This window comes from Salmo trutta, chromosome 7, assembly GCF_901001165.1.
Source record: "Salmo trutta chromosome 7, fSalTru1.1, whole genome shotgun sequence".
Lineage (NCBI taxonomy): Eukaryota > Metazoa > Chordata > Actinopteri > Salmoniformes > Salmonidae > Salmo > Salmo trutta.
Window position 1 is genome coordinate 17,883,923 of NC_042963.1, and position 12,036 is coordinate 17,895,958.

Here is a 12,036-nt window from a genome sequence, read left to right on the forward strand (position 1 = left end):
TGAAGAGATGCTTGTGAAGAAGCTATATGACACAGTGAGGTCAATTCACCTAACGGATTATCATTGGATAATTTTGTGTGAGATAGAGAGAGAGGTCAGTGAACAGGGAAATTACCATATTGATCATTGGTTGGCTGCCTTTGTAGCAGGGAGAGCGGACCTTGGGTCTCTCCTCTCAAGCAATGAAAGATACATTTTCTCCTTCGCCTCTCAACCCAGACCAATCAAAAGCTCATCCTCTCGCCACTCAGCCAATGAAAAACAGATTTCCTCTCTGCTCTTTGACTTTCACCAAACCGCTATATATCAATTTTAAGAAATTTTGGCAAATATGATGATTATTTTTTATTTATTTTTTTAATGAAAGAGATTGGTGTTTTTCCCCATCTAATCATGGCATGGGGTTGTTAAATGACAGAGATGTATTTGTTTGAAATCTATCACTAGATGGTTTTATTTCAGAGAGACAAATAATCAAATGTTGTTGCAAAATGCTATATATCCACCCCACTCTCAGATAAAAAAATTAGCACTGCAAGGTTTTACATAGTCAAATGTGACAAATAATACATTTTAATAAAGAACTATGCAAATGAAACATGTGACATCAATATGTATTTTTTTATATATTTTTTTTTATTAATACAGTAATATGAGATCTGTTTGTAAAATACACAGGATACGCACGTTCCATTCCAGCTAAACAATGGATATACTGTCTAGAAGTATAATACATATCTAGAATATATCAATAAAAAATCTGAAAAAAATCATAAGCAATCATTTCAGATGAAAAATGGATCGCCCAAAAATTCAGTTTTTACAATACTGTGTAGTTTACCAATAAAATGGTCTGACAGTGAAGTGGACATAAGCATTCATTTCAGATGAAAAAAACATACAGTAAATGTTAAAAATGTATCTATATAGCATTTTGGAAATAAACTTTTTAAAAATATATAGAATTTGTAGCAGTAAACATTTAGCCTCAAATCTCTAAATGCAATGAAATAAAACTCCCTCAGCTACTTACTGAACCTCACATACGTCCCATTATCAGTAGAACCCTCTGTTTTCAGGAAACACCAATCTATGAGGTTGCAAACGGTATCATGACAAAAATGCAAGTAATGTATTCTCTGCCACTTCCTCTTCCTCATGTGTGGGTCTCAACCCACCACCCAATCTCAGTTCTGCTGCCCCAGACTGACATCACAAAGAGTATTGCCCAGGTGTAAAATAGGAAATAATGGCTACTTCTTAAAAAATATTAAACTGTCAAGAGGAGTGAAACAAGGTTGTCCACTATTGGCTTATCTATTTATTATGGCCATCGAAATGTTAGCTATTAAAATTAATTCCAATAATATCATAGCGGCTAGAAATCCCGGGCTTAAAAACAAAGTTGTAATTGTATGCTGACGACTCATGTTTTCTTTTAAATCCGGAATTTGGATGCCTGCACAGCCTCATAGAGGATCTAGATAATTTCTCTATCCTCTCGATTACAACCGAACTATGATAAGTGTACTGTACCATATTACGAATCGGACTGCAACAAAAATACAACTTTTACATTACTGTGTAGTTTACCAATAAAATGGTCTGACAGTGAAGTGGACATACTCGGTATTCATATCCCGAAAGAAAGAAACGATCTCACTACAATACATTTTAATAGAAAGTTAGCAAAAATAGATAAGATCTTGCTATTTGTGGATAAATCACCATGATAAATTCTTTAGTCGTATCCCAGTTTACCTATTTACTTATGGCCCTGCCTACACCAAAAAACTTGTTTTTAATGATATAAGCAAAAAATACCCCACTTTATTTGGAACAGCAAGCCAGATAAAATTAAACAGGCCTATTTATATAATGAATATGATTTCTAAGGGCTGAAACTATTAAATATTAAAGCATTGAACCAACCTCTCACTAAAGGCTTCAGTCATACAAAAGTTGTACTTAAATCCGAACTGTTTTTTCAGCATATTAGTAAGAATGGCTCACGCTGTGTTCAAAAATGTCAGAATTCAGAATACTCTCACTTTCGGCTATTTGAAAATGAAATCATCTCCAAAATATCGTTATTTTTAAAACAAGCCATAGAAAGCTGGTTGCAATTTATGTTTCATCCGGCAGAAAAGAAAGAACAAATATTACAACAAATATTATGGGTAAATTCAAACATATTAATTTACTAAAAATAAATATTTTAGGAAAAACATTTTTTTTTTTACTTTGTTAATGATATCATGAATAGGACTGGTGGAGTTATGTCACATGCAGCTAACACAAATAAATGGAAATGTCAGCTCTTTCTAAAAGTATAACCAACTGATTGCAGCATTACGACAAAAATGGAAGAGGCAAGTGGAAGAGGGAGAAGGTAAGAAACTTGTCTGTCAGCCCTACATTAAAGACCAAAATTGGTTAAAAAAAATTGTGCAAAATAAAAAAGTATACCACTTTCATTTAAGGACCAAAAAAATGACAGCTGCGCCATACAGTAGTTGGGAATAGATTTTGGAAGTGCTGATTCCATGGCACATGGTTTATGAACTGATTGAGTTTTTCAATGAAAAACATTGAGTTTTCAATGAAAATTATTATACAAACTTCTTTAAACCAATATAATGTTATGTATATGGGGGATCCACCCATCCCAGGTCTGCAGATTTTGCTGCAAAGAGACAGAATAATTAGATCACTTGTTTTGGTTCTGCCCATATGTAGCTTGTTTTTAGTCGCAGATTCAGGAATTGCAACATTTACCTTGAGCTAACTCTGCAAATAGCACTGCTGGGTGACTTGAAAAACCATAGTCAATCGATCAATAATATAAAAATACTCTTAGTAAAAATCTTCTTCTTTCATTTACAATCAGTATGAGAATAGAAAGATCAGAACTTTTGTGAAACATTACAGCACAGTTGAAAAATATATGGCAATTATAAATCAAAACTGTATGGTTTTCAGAGAGGGTGAAGAAAATTTTAAAAAAGATTTACAAAAATAAAACTAATGTCAAATATACAGTGTCTGTAAAATGTATATCGTATGTATAAGCTGTAAGTAGAAGCCTAAGTATTGTTTACTCCAATTAGGGGAGGGTTGGTAGAGTTAGGGGAAAATAATAAAGAAGGGTTTATATATACACTACCGGTCAAAAGTTGTATAACACCTACTCATTTTTCTTTATTTTTTGTATTTTCTACGTTTTAGAAAAATAGTGAAGACATTAATACTATGAAATAACACATATGGAACCATGTAGTTAAACAAATATATGTTATATTTGAGATTCTTCAAAAAGCGACCCTTTGCCTTGATGACAGCTTTGCAAACTCTTGGCATTCTCTCAACCAGCTTCACCTGGAATGCTTTTCCAACAGTCTTGAAGGAGTTTCCACATATGCTGAGCACTTGTTGGCTGCTGTTCCTTCACTCTGCTGTCCGACTCATCACAAACCATCTCAATTTAATTGAGGTTGAAGAATTGTGGAGGCCAGGTCATCTAATGCAGCACTCCATCACTCTCCTTCTTGGTAAAATAGCCCTTACACAGCCTGGAGGTGTGTTGGGTCATTGTCCTGTTGAAAAACAAATGATAGTCCCGCTAAGCCCAAACCAGATGGGATGGCATATTGTTGAAGAATGCTGTGGTAGCCATGCTGGCTAAGTGTGCCTTGAATTATAAATAAATATACATGTACATACACTATTTTCCCCTAACTCTGACATTGACATTAGTTTCTTTTGTAAATATATTTTTGTGTATATATATATATATATAGGGGGCAGTATTTTCACGGCCGGATGAAAAACGTACCCAATTTAAACAGGTTACTACTCTGGCCCAGAAACTAGAATATGCATATTATTAGTAGATTTGGATAGAAAACACTGAAGTTTCTAAAACTTTGAATGGTGTCTGTGAGTATAACAGAACTCATATGGCAGGCAAAAACCTGAGAAAAATACAACCAGGAAATGAAAAATCTGGTGCCTGTAGGTTTTTCAAGTCATTGCCAATCGAACACACAGTGACTAAGGATTCATTTTGCACTTCCTAAGGCTTCCAGTAGATGTCAACAGTCTTTAGAAAGTTTTTTGAGGCGTCTATGATGAACAGAGACCGAATGAGAAGGCTGGGAAGTTGGTAACCCAGGGAAGGATGTCAGTTCATTGGCGCGCATTCACGCGAGAGGTAGCTCTGTTCCAAAACGTTTTTCAAGACCATGCATGAGTCCGGTTGGAATATTACTGAATCTTCACGTTCTAAAGGCCCTAAAGATTGATGCTATACAATGTTTGACATGTTTGAGCGAACGTAAATAGATTTTTTTTTAAACTTTTCGTCGTGACATTTTCATCGTGCGTCCTACATTTTGAGTAGCTTACTGAACGCGCAAACAACATGGAGTTATTTGGACATAAATTATGAACTTTATCGAACAAAACAACATTTGTTGTGGACCTGGGATTCCTGGAAGTGCCTTCTGATGAAGATTATTAAAGGTAAGTGAATATTTCTAATGCTATTTATGCATTTAGATGACTCCAAAAGGGCGGCTATCTGTATTGCGTAGTGCATTTTTCTGAGCACAGTACTCAGATTATTGCAAAGTGTGCTTTCCCAGTAAAGTTACTTTGAAATCTGTCAATGCGGTTGCATTCAGGAGATGTTAATCTATAATTCTTTGAATAACAGTTTAATATTTTGTCAACGTTTATGACGAGTATTTTTGTAAATTGTAGTGCTGATTCACCGGAAGTTGTGGGGGAAATACATTTTCTGAACGTCACGCGCCAATGTAAAATGCTGTTTTTGGATATAAATATGAACTTCATAGAACAAAAAATGCATGTATTGTCTAACATAATGTCCTAGGAGTGTCATCTGATGAAGATTGTCAAAGGTTAGTGCATACTTTTAGCTGGTTTTCTGCTTTTGGTGACGCCTGTCCTTGCATTGAAAATGGCTGTGTGTAATTTTTTTGTCTATGTACTTTCCTAACATAATCTAACTTTATGCTTTTGCCGTAAAGCTTCTTTGAAATCGGACAATGTGGTTGGATTAAGGAGAAGTTTATCTTTCAAGTGGTGTAAAATAGTTGATTGTTTGGGAAATTGAAATTAGATTTTTGCTGTTTTGAATTTCGCCCCATGCTATCTTGTCAAGCAATCCCGTTACCGGGATGAGAACGGCAAGGGGTCCCATAGAGGTTAAACAGCTTGGAAAATTCCAGAAATGATGTCATGGCTTTAGAAGCTTCTGATAGGGTAATTGACATCATTTGAGTCAATTGGAGGTGTACCTGTGGATGTATTTCAATGCCTTCCAACTCACCGCCTCATTGCTTGACATGGAAAAATCAAAAGAAATCAGCCAAGACCTCAGAAAAAAATGTGTAGACCTCCACAAGTCTGGTTCATCCTTGGGAGCAATTTCCAAATGCCTGAAGGTACCACGTTCATCTGTACAAACAATAGTACGCAAGTATAAACACCAAGGGACCACGCAGCCGTCATACAGCTCAGGAAGGAGACTCATTCTGTCTAGAGATGAACATACTATGGTGCGAGAAATGCAAATCAATCCCAGAACAACAGCAAAGGACCTTGTGAAGATGCTGGAGGAAACAGGTACAAAAGTATCTATATCCACAGTAAAACGAGTCCTATATCGACAAAACCTGAAAGGCCGCTCAGCAAGGAAGAAGCCACTGCTCCAAAACCGCCATAAAAAAGCCAGACTACGGTTTCAACTGCACATGGGGACAAAGATCGTACTTTTTGGAGAAATTATCTCTGGTCTTATGAAACAAAAATAGAACTGTTTGTCCATAATGACCATCGTTATATTTGGAGGAAAAAGGGGGATGCTTGCAAGCCGAAGAACACCATCCCAACCGTGAAGCACAGGGGTGGCAGCATCATGTTGTGGGGGTGCTTTGCTGCTGGAGGGACTGGTGCTCTTCACAAAATAAATGGCATCATGAGGTAGGAAAATGATGTCGATATATTGAAGCAACATCTCAAGACATCAGTCAGGAAGTTAAAGCTTGGTTGCAAATGGGTCTTCCAAATGGACAATGACCCCAAGCATACTTCCAAAGTTGTGGCAAAATGGCTTAAGGACAACAAAGTCAAGGTATTGGAGTGGCCATCACAAAGCCCTGACCTCAGTACCATAGAACATGTGTGAGTGAGCAAGGAGGCCTACGAACCTGACTCAGTTACACCAATTCTGTCAGGAGGACTGGGCCAAAATTCACCCAACTTATTGTGGGAAGCTTGTGGAAGGCTACCTGAAACGTTTGACCCAAGTTAAACAATTTAAAGATAATATTACCAAATACTAATTGAGTGTATGTAAACTTCTGACCCACTGGGAATGTGATGAAAGAAATAAAAGCTGAAATAAATAATTCTCTCTACTATTATTTTGATATTTCACATTCTTAAAATAAAGTGGTGATCCTAACTGACGTAAGAAAGGGAATTTTTACTAGGATTAAATGTCAGGAATTGTGAAAAACTGAGTTTAAATGTATTTGGCTAAGGTGTATGTAAACTTCCGACTTCAACTGTATATACACATACACGTATATATATATATATATATACACACTTCTTAAAAAAATAAAGGGAACACTAAAATAACACATCCTAGATCTGAATGAATGAAATAATCTTATTAAATACTTTTTTCTTTACATAGTTGAATGTGCTGACAACAAAATCACACAAAAATAATCAATGGAAATCCAATTTATCAACCCATGGAGGTCTGGATTTGGAGTCACACTCAAAATTAAAGTGGAAAACCACACTACAGGCTGATCCAACTTTGATGTAATGTCCTTAAAACAAGTCAAAATGAGGCTCAGTAGTGTGTGTGGCCTCCACGTGCCTGTATGACCTCCCTACAACGCCTGGGCATGCTCCTGATGAGGTGGTGGATGGTCTCCTGAGGGATTGCTTTTAAATCTTTTTAATGAATTTTAATCTTATTAACACTTTGTTCTAGCTAGCTATTTGTGTAGGTAGCTATCAAGTAAACACAAAACAAAGTGTGTTTGTTTTGTGTATAGTTAAACAAACCACCAATGTTTTCAAATAAGGCTCATAATAAGGTTCATAATTATTGTACAGTATACGCGTGTTACCTAGCCCAGACCTGGACTAAAGCATCCGCCAACTCCTGGACAGTCTGTGGTGCAACGTGGCGTTGGTGGATGGAGCGAGACATGATGTCGCAGATGTGCTCAATTGGATTCAGGTCTGGGAACGGGCAGGCCAGTCCATAGCATCAATGCCTTCCTCTTGCAGGAACTGCTGACACACTCCAGTCACATGAGGTCTAGCATTGTCTTGCATTAGGAGGAACCCAGAGCCAACCGCACCAGCATATGGTCTCACAAGGAGTCTGAGGATCTCATCTCGGTACCTAATGGCAGTCAGGCTACCTCTGGCGAGCACATGGAGGGCTGTGCGGCCCCCCAAAGAAATGCCACCCCACACCATGACTGACCCACCGCCAAACTGGTCATGCTGGAGGATGTTGCAGGCAGCAGAACGTTCTCCACGGCGTCTCCAGACTCTGTCACGTCTGTCACATGTGCTCAGTGTGAACCTGCTTTCATCTGTGAAGAGCACAGGGCGCCAGTGGCGAATTTGCCAATCTTGGTGTTCTCTGGCAAATGCCAAATGTCCTGCACGGTGTTGGGCTGTAAGCACAACCCCCACCTGTGGATGTCGGGCCCTCATACCACCCTCATGGAGTCTGTTTCTGACCGTTTGAGCAGACACATGCACATTTGTGGCCTGCTGGAGGTCATTTTGCAGGGCTCTGGCAGTGCTCCTCCTGCTCCTCCTTGCACAAAGGCGGAGGTAGCGGTCCTGCTGCTGTGTTTTTGCCCTCCTATGGCCTCCTCCACGTCTCCTGATGTACTGGCCTGTCTCCTGGTAGCGCCTCCATGCTCTGGACACTATGCTGACAGACACAGCAAACCTTCTTGCCACAGCTCGCATTGATGTGCCATCCTGGATGAGCTGCACTACCTGAGCCACTTGTGTGGGTTGTAGACTCGGTCTCATGCTACCACTAGAGTGAAAGCACCGCCAGCATTCAAAAGTGACCAAAACATCAGCCAGGAAGCATAGGAACTGAGAAGTGGTCTGTGGTCACCACCTGCAGAACCACTCCTTTATTGGGGGTGTCTTGCTAATTGCCTATAATTTCCACCTGTTGTCTATTCCATTTGCACAACAGCATGTGAAATGTATTGTCAATCAGTGTTGCTTCCTAAGTGGACAGTTTGATTTCACAGAAGTGTGATTGACTTGGAGTTACATTGTGTTGTTTAAGTGTTCCCTTTATTTTTTGAGCAGTGTATATATATACACACAGTTGAAGTAAATTTTTTGAATTTATTTTCCTACTTTGAAGATTCTCAAAAAGAAAATGTATTTTGAGTTGTTAAACCTTTATTTAACTAGGCAAGTCGGTTAAGAACAAATTCTTATTTACAATGACGGCCTAGGAACAGTGGGTTAACTGCCTTGTTCAGGGGCAAAACGACAGATTTTTACCTTGTCAGCTCGGGGATTCGATCTAGCAACTTTTCAGTTACGTTCTAACCGCTAGGCTACCTGCCGCCCCGTTTAACACTTTTTTTGGTTACAACATGATTCCATATGTGTTATTTCATACTTTTGATGTATTCACTATTATTCTACAATGTAGAAAATAGGAGAAATAAAAAAATGTATAAAAGAAACCCTTGAATGGGTATGTGTATCCAAACTTTTGACTGGTACTGTGTATGGGGGATTGGAAACGATGCAGACAATTAATAGAACCCACAATCTATCTGCACTATTAAAGCTGATCTATCCCCTAATAAAAAAAAGTGTATTGCCTAGGCTTAATTACACCGTGCTTTAGGGTTTTCCTCTATAATTTGTCTTCTGTGTCTAGATGTATCTGTTTACATTGCCTATCTTATTTCAACTATTAGTTCAGGCTCTCAGAACACATTTTTTGTGTTGCAGTTGTATAGTTGTAGCTCTAAAAAGTTACAGTTTATAAGCGAAGATCAGTCAGGCAAAGATCCTTTTCAGGGAACGAAACATTGTACACCAACCTAATTAGGGTATGTATTGGGAAAGGAGAAAAACGGGGGAAAAACAGTTCCAGTCCTTTCATATAAGAAAACATTTCAGAGAATTGGAACATTGCCATAAAATCTAAACCTGCTCACCACACAGTGCCCCCACAGTTCAGTATTCAATACAGCCAATCGATTTCCCTCTGAACTTCAGCACAAATCTAATTTAGAAGGACAGTAAACAAAAAACAGTATTACCCTCACAGATGTTCAATTTGCCATAGCTGCAGCGGTCGACAGTGCCATTGGAGAGTGAATGGGCTGCCCAGGAGACCCCATTAATGCTAGTGATAAGCCCACAAAGGAGGAGTGCTGCCGCTGCACTGTGAGACCACCTCCTGGCCTTTATGGTTGAACAGCACAAGGATAGTTCTGGCTTCTGTGCCCCAATGAAACATTTTTCACTTAAGGTCTTTCTCTCCATACAATACTATTACAAAGGAGAGCTTGCAAGAGTGAGAGCCCTTCATAATTCAATATTTATGTGTTCAAACTGATAGGTACATGTGAATGCCCACTCACAAGCCTGTCTATGCACGCGCACACGCACACGAACACACACACACACACACACACACACACACACACACACACACACACACACACACACACACACACACACACACACACACACACACACAATTTAGGGACTCCAGCACTATGTGACTTAGCCACTTCTGGTCTAGTGGGGAATTACTGAAATGGTTCTTTGTTTGCTTTTTAGCATGAGAGACACTTTATCCTCCATGCTCTGAACTCCAGAGGTGAGTTCAACAAGGGAAATAGTTTGTGAATGTTAGCTAACATTAGCTTACATATTCCATTTGTTTTGTGTTAGCCATAAACATTCGCTAATGTTAGCTAACATTCTGAGAAGGTAGTGTGTGGCGAAGGTAAGTGTCTGTTTCGGGTCTAAAATGCCACTATAAATAATGAAGTGGACATGTACTATTTCTCTTACATGTAGTAGGAATAGCAAGGTCATTTACAGTTTGATTATTGCCACTAAAATACCACAGTAATCCTTAGCCTATGAGCACAAGACAAAACAACATCTTTTTTTATGTCTTTATCAATGTCTTATGCTAACTGAATTACAAAAACTTGCTGTTTTATGTTTTACTCTAACATTTTGGAATGTTCATTCATATCGTCCAACTGAAATTGTTATTAGGGAACATGTTTCCCACAAACGGAAGCCTTGCTTAACTCAGCTCAAATAAAGATTGTGGAATCTCAAATCAAGTTTGTCCGTTGGATTTCACATGGTAGAGGAGATGCTGGGAAGGAACGATTTGTCCAATTCAATGTCAGTGTCTGCTATTTCATCTTCAGAGTGTTATAAAAATCGGGAGATTGACCCTTTCTGACAGCGGAAACCTGTGCTGTTAACCCCCTCTTCCATCTCGCCTACATGCTGTCCGACCCTTGGTCTCCTCCCTGGAGCTGTGACACCTTTCCCCTCTTTTATCTTCTCCTCACATATCACTGCAGTCCTGCCTCAGATCTCAGTCATACATCCTGTGTGTCTCCAGGCAGACATCGGCTCAAAATGGATGTCTTCAATCATCTTTGTAGGTCAATCGCTGTCACTCAATCTCAAATCGACCCCCATTCCTTATCTCCCAGGGCAGGAATGTCAAACTAATTTTGCCCCGAGGGCCGCATTCGGTCTTCAACGAGGTCTTGTGGGCTGCACTGCAAATGTGTTATATTTCCTTGCTCCCACCCCCAAATATAAATAAAATATTTACTATATATATATATACACTGCTCAAAAAAATAAAGGGAACACTTAAACAACACAATGTAACTCCAAGTCAATCACACTTCTGTGAAATCAAACTGTCCACTTAGGAAGCAACACTGATTGACAATAAATTTCACATGCTGTTGTGCAAATGGAATAGACAACAGGTGGAAATGATAGGCAATTAGCAAGACACCCCCAATAAAGGAGTGGTTCTGCAGGTGGGGACCATAGACCACTTCTCAGTTCCTATGCTTCCTGGCTGATGTTTTGGTCACTTTTGAATGCTGGTGGTGCTTTCACTCTAGTGGTAGCATGAGACGGAGTCTACAACCCACACAAGTGGCTCAGGTAGTGCAGCTCATCCAGGATGGCACATCAATGCCAGCTGTGGCAAGAAGGTTTGCTGTGTCTGTCAGCGTAGTGTCCAGAGCATGGAGGCGCTACCAGGAGACAGGCCAGTACATCAGGAGACATGGAGGAGGCCGTAGGAGGGCAACAACCCAGCAGCAGGACCGCTACCTCCGTCTTTGTGCAAGGAGGAGCAGGAGGAGCACTGCCAGAGCCCTGCAAAATGACCTCCAGCAGGCCACATGTGCATGTGTCTGCTCAAACGGTCAGAAACAGACTCCATGAGGGCGGTATGAGGGCCCGACGTCCACAGGTGGGGGTTGTGCTTACAGCCCAACACCGTGCAGGACGTTTGGCATTTGCCAGAGAACACCAAGATTGCCAAATTTGCCACTGGCGCCCTGTGCTCTTCACAGATGAAAGCAGGTTCACACTGAGCACGTGACAGACGTGACAGAGTCTGGAGACGCCGTGGAGAACGTTCTGCTGCCTGCAACATCCTCCAGCATGACCGGTTTGGCGGTGGGTCAGTCATGGTGTGGGGTGGCATTTCTTTGGGGGGCCGCACAGCCCTCCATGTGCTCGCCAGAGGTAGCCTGACTGCCATTAGGTACCGAGATGAGATCCTCAGACCCCTTGTGAGATCATATTCTGGTGCGGTTGGCCCTGGGTTCCTCCTAATGCAAGACAATGCTAGACCTCATGTGGCTGGAGTGTGTCAGCAGTTCCTGCAAGAGGAAGGCATTGATGCTA